This window comes from Anopheles nili, chromosome X (assembly GCF_943737925.1).
Source record: "Anopheles nili chromosome X, idAnoNiliSN_F5_01, whole genome shotgun sequence".
In the NCBI taxonomy this organism is placed as follows: domain Eukaryota; kingdom Metazoa; phylum Arthropoda; class Insecta; order Diptera; family Culicidae; genus Anopheles; species Anopheles nili.
This window is the reverse complement of record NC_071293.1, coordinates 4,098,602-4,107,829: the sequence shown is the minus strand read 5'-3', so window position 1 is coordinate 4,107,829 and position 9,228 is coordinate 4,098,602.

The window sequence follows — 9,228 nt, the reverse complement described above, 5'->3', positions numbered from 1 at the left end:
TCCCGAAAGTACGCTTTCGGGCGTACACCTGCAGAAGGTTAAACATCAACCTCTACGAGAACTACACCGACAGGTGAAGGTCGCACAGATAGCTGTTATGATGGGGCATCGTAAATCCTGCCCGAAGCTGATCAACCGAACGTATGTCGCAGCTGTGCTTCTGTGGACGGTGAGGGAGATCGTAAAGCCCTCTTCCTACCAAAGCTCGTTGCGAAGTACGAGACATTACCTTGGCACTGTGCTGTCAGACAGCGGTCGTCTTCTCCTTGACGTCGGCACGTGACAAATTGAACCGTCGCTTCCACTCGCTGGCAGGTGGCATAAAAATCCCAACACCAAAATGAGAGCTCAAGAACCAGGCACGACGAGTTCAAGAGGTTGAGGGTTACAAAATTTGAAAAGGGTTGCTGAAAGTGGGCGAAAATAAATTCAGCTAAAAAACGAGCCCTCGTACACTTCCCACCGGAAAGGGTACGCCTTTGTTTCGGCTCTATTCGCTTCTTGTTCTGTTTAACCGTAACTCTAACCTCTGCTTCCACGAAGAAATGCCACCTCAATTTTGGCTGCTAAATTATGGCCACGGTTTCGACAATCGAGAAGCGCCCAAGAAATCACCCAAAATCGATCTCGATTGACTCGATCGATGTTTTACTAGCTTTATTTTGTACTGTTTCCCCTTCGTGCCTATCCACCTCACTGCTGTGAGTAACTTTTCGTGACCTTTTCGCTGTAGAGCGGGTGGAAAGGAAGAAAATTTGGACGAACTTTGTTTTAGTTTCTTTTTTTTTCAAAGAAGTCGCACCAAATCAGAAGGGGTTGAGCTGCCTCTGTAATGGAGATTCGCGAGCAGACATTTGTTCTCCCCGTTCTCTTTTTTTTTCAGCGTTCGAATCAGCACTGGAATGAAAGAGTCTCAGCCGCTATTTACAACTCGATTGTGAGCTGGATTGTAAGCTGTTAAAGTGCTTTGCTTTGTACCTTCGAACTTCATAAAAGGCCAACAATCAATACCCGTGTGGGAACTCGGGTTTTGGAGAGCAATACACGAGACTCGTTTCGGAGGTGATATCAATTTAAAGTTTTTAAGGGGTGTTTTTTTCCCTTACACCACTTACAACACTTTTCGCGACGCATTGAAACAGTCAAACGACAACAGAAATCGTCAAGAACGGCACGGAAAGCGAAAACATTCTACCGCAGCGTCTTACGCCATATTCGATTGTTTGGCCGCCACCGGGCGACAGAGAATGGTATCTTCCTTCCGCGCTTGACGTTTAATTTCCGGCCGCACGCTTGACGGTTGTCAAAGGTTTCAATCAAGCAAACAAATGCCGCCCCGGGAACTCGGGAACTGCCTATCGCTCTCAACCCGTCAGAGGGTTGGGCGTATCCAAAAACCTTCAAGTGGTGGTCGGCACAATCGCCTGATAACAAAACCTGAACCCCACCATGAAATTTTGGTGCGGCTCGCACTTCATTAAATGATGCGCTATCGCATGGATTGACTGGTTGGTGTGATTACTTTAAAATAAGAAAAAAAGGAAGGCATCAATGCCCCGAGTAGGCTTTCCAGCGGCCTCGGAGTACGGTCGGCAAATTTAATTAAAATACCGATCGAACAAATCGGCCTCAAGTTCGAGCGCGCTAGCCTTATTTGGTGAAGACCCCGAAAGTGTGTTAGAACGAGAGACAAGAAAACAAAGAACAAAATCACAGAGTGCTCGCAAATTGGGGCAGACGTCCAAGGAGTTCCGGCTGACGATTTCCATCCGTGTTCGATTCGAACTAGGGTTTATTTTACTGATAATTTCGGGTCCACGAGCATCTCCGATGTTGGTGTGCGAATGTGCGAAGAAGGATGCGAGATCCTAACCGCACAGCATACTGGCAGACGTTGTCTTCAACCCACAACCACAGCTCAACCAGGTTGTACGGCGTACAACACGACATTGCTACCGATTCCCATTGGGATTGTATCCATAGTTTGCGCTCGTCGGAAAAGCGGAAAATGCAGCTCAGTAAGGAGGTCCGTCAGGCACGGTGGAAGAAGCGCAAACTTCTGCTGGCGCTCTTCCGGATGGCGTGTTGATGATATTGACATGCTAAACTGTGTGCGGCACGAGACCCGGTTTCGGTGTGCCGCTGTCCACAAAAAATGCTACACCGAGCCTTGCGTTTATCATTAGGAATTTAAAGGCTATGCTCTCGGGCATTACAAAGGGACGCCACGCTGGACTGCATTGATACGCCACTCCACCTGAGCTGGTGGTAGTTGCCACGGTTATAGTCGAAGTTTCCACAGACCAAAGTCCGGATCTTCTTCCTGGACGAGGACAACAATGTCGAAACCGTGCTGTATGGGGAGCATATTAAAATTCGAGCTTCACATCCTGGGCACAAATCCTCTAGTGCTTGGGCGTGCGTTGACTCCAGGTCATCCGGTGACAACGGTGTTCAGCTGGCGGACCAGGGATGTTGTTTGGCCGAGGGATTAATGCCATTACCTGTGCCGCGTCCCAGTCCGCTCGAAGTTCGCTACGGATCTGGGGAACAAAAGTGAATTTCGATTCGATTCGAGTTGTTCATGTACGCTCCTCTCGCTATCCTTCCCGTTCTGCGGATAAACTTGCCAGTGTTTATTGGTTTTATCCCGCACCGGTGCTCGGGAGCCTCAGACGGTTGCAGGCGTCGAGAGATACAGACGGAGACTTACAAATGGAATGGAAATAACGGTTGCAACGGGGCGAGAGTGTCTCATGGCATAAGGAATGTCCTTTAACACAACTGGTACAGCTTTTCCAATATTTACTCTACCTTCGTTGAGCAGCAGGCGACTTCTACTCTCATGTAGTGATGAAAAATGTATGCTCAAAAAATGATAAAAATAAATAACCAAAAAGAAAAACCATTCAATTTGAACAAATTTGATTTTAATCCAGCCAATAACATAAGCCCCAATCTCGGTCGGGAGTTATCCACCAGCAGTTCGCCAGCTCACTCGAAACAAGAGCGATCTAATCATAAACCGTTTAACGACCATCGAGAAGCGAAAGCCCACACCCAGAGGCATACGCGCGATGCGGGACCTACCCTTCCGACCAGTGCCAGAGGAGAAAATGGAAAGCAAACACAAGTAGATTCCGGGTGGAAAAGCCCCTTCGTTGCGCGGAAAAACCGCACAATATGCAGTGATGACACCTGCACACTAGTGCCACTCCTCCGGGAGCTCGTACCGGTGGGAAAGTGAGCGCATTTTCCGGAGCACACACGCGAACAATGTGCGGCCTGATGCACGTTGCCACTTACCCGTGCGCAAAACTCTCCTCCCGAGCCGAGCCGAAATCCAGGAAAAACCGGCACAATGGAAAACCACTCACCCGGGGCAACGGCGACGAGGGCCAGCTACAATAATAAACGTAATCTGATTGATGGCGTGGGGCTCACCACGAGCGCCACTCGCTGCCTGGGAAGTGGCGTGTAAAAGTGAATATTTATGCAATTCAATCGAAAACAATGGCCGCCCAATTTGCCGCCTCATAGGCGCCCGGGCTGGTGGCCCCACTGGCGATTTAGTGCGAACAATGAAATCAATGTTTCGGAACAACCACCGAAGTGGTGCTTAGAGATGCACCCGCCAGAGGGCGCGACGCAATCTGTCTGACGTCCGCGAGGAGTCGAACCGAACGGGGTCAGACAACGCGGGAATATTTCGATTTCCATCTCACGGGACACAGCGAAAGGACGAAAAACCGACAACTCCACAACGGACGATGGAGGCGTTATGCTTAAAAACGGCCCACAAACCAACTCGACGTTGCATCGATTAACGCGTTTTGCGGCGAACCAAAGCGCTGATCGCCGTGTAGTGAAGCGAGCGCTTTAAACGGGGTCAATCCCCCGGAATGCAGGTCCTGCCCGGTCCGTGTGTCCTGGCCGCACGATGAGGCCGCCAGTGGTGGCAAACACTCGGAAGCAGTGGGCAGTAATCAATTAGCAAACAGTCGTTCGATTCCCGCGGTTCCACCAGCTACGGGGTAGCTGCGGTTTACGGGGAGGAGTTAGCCATCCACACCGCGGATAACACCGACATGTGGAAGCTAAAAACCGAACTACTCCTCCAACTAGCTTGTGCCACCTTCACCTACAACCTCACACTTTGCGTGCAAAAGGGACGGCCGCTAACGTAAATATTAGCCACAAAACAAACGGTTCCGATTTCTACCCCACGCCCTTGACCTCTCTCTCTCTCTCTCTTCCTCTTCCCCAGCCCCCCCCCCCCTCTCCAGCACCTCACCCAGCTGGTGCTCTTTGATGATGGGGTATCCTCACCACCCGGTGACGTACCGCAAAAACCCCGAGCATTGCGGTACGGAAGCCCATTAATGGCGGTACAAACAAACATTCATTTCAGTTTGAACTATCCCTAATTCAAACATAAATAAATATATCGGCGCTATCATTCTTCCGTCCGTGCGTCACCGCCATTGGGGTTGGGGAGAGAGGCCGATACGGGGCAGACGGGGAGGAGATCAAACCGCGATCCTGGCGTATAGGTCGGTGCTTCAGCGTACGTAGTCTGGCATCCCAACACCGTCACTGGTGTATCGAAAACCGACGCGCTGCGGCTGCTTTCAGGGCTGTCTAATGTTTTGCAGCCCCTGAAAGGTAGGCAACACGTGAAGCAAATGAGAGATAATGCGCATTTTCATATCATACAACGGAGAGAAAAGTGGCTGCTTACATGGTTTTAAGCAGTGTTTAATTTCCCTTGTTTCCACAGCTTCTAAGGGTTTAACTTATCCATACAGACAATTGTTTGATAGTCAACAGCGTGAAAGGATACACAACCACCACGTTTGCCATCCCTGTTCGCGAAAGCATACCCACCGTTTAGCATACCTTCATCGAAAGGCGAACGCAGTACCTTGCATCATACGACGATGTGTGAATCCGTTCCGTTTCGCTTCGACTCGGTGGGTTGAGACCGAGAAACCGATCCGCTCGTAAGGAGTGGAGAAATGGCAAGCTATAAAATCGTGTCCCTTTTTCCCTACGGTGCGTGGAAACCCCGCGGTCGGTGGTTATTGATGAACTTCTTTTTGGCGCGAGCGCGAGGGTATTTATGACGTTGGGAAATGATTTATGTCACCGAGCGCAAACTACTTTTTCGCCCTCCACGAGGGGCACTCGCACGCTTCACGGGTGTTAGACAAATAGGGCAGGGTTCTTGGTCCTTACATGGCTTATGAATTTTAGCGATGCGAAACGGTGGGAAGTATTTAAAGCAGAGCAGTGTGTGGCGTTTACTCGGAATGCCTGATCTTTTCAAGCAGGAGATTCGGAAGTCTTTGTGCTTTATTTTACGTAATGTATATTTCATTTTTTGGAGCAAATTTTTATAAATTATTCAATATAACGATCTTTAAATTCAGCTAAATGTATACTGAACCTGGTGAGTGATATTCTGTAAATGAATAAAAAATGGGAGCTATTTGAGCTATCCTTGGCATTCATGTCAGATTTTTTAAGGCACATGCATACAATGCTTCCATCGAAAGCAAGGATTTGAAAACCGGGATCAGCTTGAAAAGTCTGTCGGTGCGCTGTCGAAGCTTTTCGTCCAGTTTCTGAAAACTGATGTTGATGTGGCTGGTAGCTACCACGAAAAGCTGTTCAAATTTCCACCGTACCGTGTCAAAAGCAAAAGGAAGCTAGCAAACCAAAAAGAAATTTCCATACGGCCACCATCACGCACACTAGCTCGCTTGCAGCGTCTGTGAACCGTTTAAACTGCACGCTGTAAGCTTCCCAGCGCGAGCAGCTTCAGGTAGCGGAATTAAATATGAACCACCGTGGAGCAAGGCTCGCGTATCCTGCCGATTTCTTGTACCTCCTGGTGTTGCGCGTTCGGGAATGTATAACGGTTGGGTTTTTCGTCCTACGCTCTGGAGAAGAGCGAGACTAACTGGACATCTTTCTCCATCCTGTTGCGCGTTACCCATTCCAGCAGCCAAACGTGCTGCATTCATCTACAACGCCGATGCGGTGGATCCAGTACAGGGTGACCATTTTTTCCGGCGTTGCTATCCATTCTTGTGGTATCGTCCCATGAATGCACCAACTTCGTCCGTCCAGCGCCATTACGGTTATTGTTTTCGTCTTTCTTCTAGCCGGCGCTTTAGAGCTGGCAAAATTTTCGGCGAACCGATGCAACCAACGTCCACCAAGCATGCTCGTGCCACGTATCACACGGACGTATTCACCGTGACAGGCGTGACCGGACACGTGCCGAACGCAGCCCGTCAATCAGACGCTGGTGGACCGGCGCTGACACAGTGACTTCCTCGAACATCGAGCAGCCTTTCAGATGTTAGGCATCCTTTCGTTGTCTGGCCGGGACTAGCGATGAACTCGAGCAGCACGGGACTCGGGACGCCCTAGTTAAACAATCTGGAAAAATAACGGCACGGAAACCCTCGCAGACACAGGGTGGTGCTGAACAGCGAGTGCCCGGGGGGAGATTTGACAAATCGCGCCACATATTTCAATTCCACCCAAAAGCGTCTCTGCATGAGAGCCGGCTTGCGTGAGGCATCGACAAACTGGATAACGTCCACGCGTCCTGTGGTGAAGGTGACGATATTTTGAACATCGTCATACACCCTGGCACGTCGTGCGCCGATTTGAAGCTCCAAACAGCGTCCAAAGAGATCACGGGATCAGTAGGTAGTAGTCACAACGATTTCTCGCGTTTTGCATAACTTGCAGGCACATCCACGTGGGTGTGTGCAGCATGCTCTACTGCTGCAGAGTGCCCTGGTTCGATATCGGCTGGAAAACCAATCCACGGCGTGGAGTTTGCCTGTTCGCACGGTTCCACGGCTTCCTGGCTAAATGAACTCTTCGTCCTTTCGGGAAGGGCATCTTGGCGACAAGAACCTGCGAGGTTGGTACAGATGTGCGAGGGTAAAAGTGAAATGGGTTTCGCTAAAGCGCGACCACGCTCGAGTCCTGCAGCTCCCTGCCAACGAAGCGTTTTCGGCGAGGCGCAGGAGATAATAAAGTGCCGACAGTATATTACTACACCGCACTTCAACGTCAATGGCTCTCGAAGCCCTCCGGTGGAGAGCCAGGAGCGCCTCGAACCCGTGCCGAAACGCGTGGGTGTATGTGTGCACGGTACGTGCCCGGGTTACACACACACCTCTGTACTCGGGGGCGCAGTTGTGGTTATTGTAAATTTCTCGAATAAAGGAGAGTGCGCTTAAATTTAATATGTGTATATTCACTAAATAGAAAATTAACACGAAATTCATTAGTTAAGCATACGCTGCCCAGGACTGCCTAAGCTCCCTTCGTTGGTGAAAAAGGATGCTGCTACCATTCGTGGTGGAGTTCGTTGGCTCTAGCGGATCCATGGTCGGTTGGAATTCCTACATTCCCGCGTGAAAGAAGCAGTCTACTGGCGCGTCCTCTCGGCATGAGCAGGGGAGGAAGAACTCAAACCAACAACGGAACGATACACCATAGGGTGCAGGATAGGTTACGACAGGCGTGGTTAGTGCAACGACGCATTGCCGTCGACTCTTGTAGCTGGTTTGGAAGGTAAAATCAATCATGCTTGCGGAAACCGTGAATATGCAACGGGTCTGTTGGGTCTGCAGCCAAACGGAGGGCTATTTTCGAGCTACGGCAGGCATTCCCTGGAGAGGGCTTTGTTCCTAGCGTCGCGTATCCATTGGCTTGCCCGTGGTTTGAAGGTTAAATAGAAATGGCGCTTTTTTGGGTAGTTGCGCCCATTTTGGTTCACAGCCTGTTCGTTCGCTCTTTGAGAATAAAAAATATTACTGTTTCGTATATTTTTACGGATGCTGCTGACAAGTTTGAGCAGTCTTTATATTATGAATTCTATTTTAAGGTCCAAATTGTATTTTAGGGACTAAATATAGATTTTAGGGACAATATTTTAACATAATGTACCAAAACATATATAAAACTACTACGACAGATATATAGCTATTTAGAACACAAAACTCATAGCAGTTCAACCTCCCCAACCTTGAAAACACTTTATGAATAAACATCCTGAGCACTTTGCTCTCAAACACCCCCAAGCGTAACAACCATTCCCAGAACTAATGGAAGTTGGTGCAAGCTTCGGCTACAATTAACCATGAAACGGTATCCTCGCATCAGCATTAGCATTTACCCTTTGATTCCGGTGAAAACTACCTTTTCAGCTTGTTCTCGATTTTTCATTTGATACAGGTGGTAGAATACGTTTGGACTTCGGTAACTCCGAGTATACGCCAACTAGTGGCGGCATTCATAAGCATTTCAACGAAACGTGATGCAGCAGGATCTAAATATGACCATGTCAAAAGAAGATATGCTGGTTCTCATTTATGTTAAATCGATATAGCGAAATTTGCTGTTTGATAACGAGACATCGTAAGCATGTTGGTGAATAACAGTATCATTTCTAGCTCAAAGAACCCCATTTGACTTTTTGCTCTAAAAAAATTTGCACCAAACCAAAGATACATTCACGTGACTCGCTGTAGGGCAGCAGTTGATCTGAACCAATCGCCTAAAACTTCAAACACATCGGAGAAGCACACCTTCACCCGGATCCAGCATCCGGGGGTTAATATGTTAGATAGCATTAACCCATCCTCCGTCACAGTTCTTTCACCATCACGGCAAGTGGCAGCAGCTTGGGATCGTGCTCCTTCGAACACGTCAGGAACTCTCGGTCCGGGTCAGATCGATGCAAATACTAATAAAAATAAACTAAACCACACACTACGGTCCAGTGCTACGGTAGCGAGCCTTCAATATCCATTAACGGACCGCATTAAGCGACGGTACACCGAAGCTGAAAAGCGATCCCGGTGTTAAAGGTACAGGTTCCAGCCCACGGAGGTGTGCGAATTGTTAAACCACTTATCGAGCAAGTCTCCCCCGGTGGATAGGCGACCGAACCTCGGCCCTATCTACGGCAAAGGGAACCGGCACCCGGGAAACCCTCATTTGCGAGAAAGGATTCGCAGATTAGAAACGACCTCTTTTGCATCCTTTTTAATTAGGAAGATTGATCTCCCGCTTCGGTCGCTCGCCAGCTCAGCAGCTCAGCAGCTCGTTCACCTGGGCAGGGTGTGCTCGATTTTCGGCCTCACCGCTCGGGTTGACGGAGATGCTATCGATCAAAGCACGGTGCACCCGAGG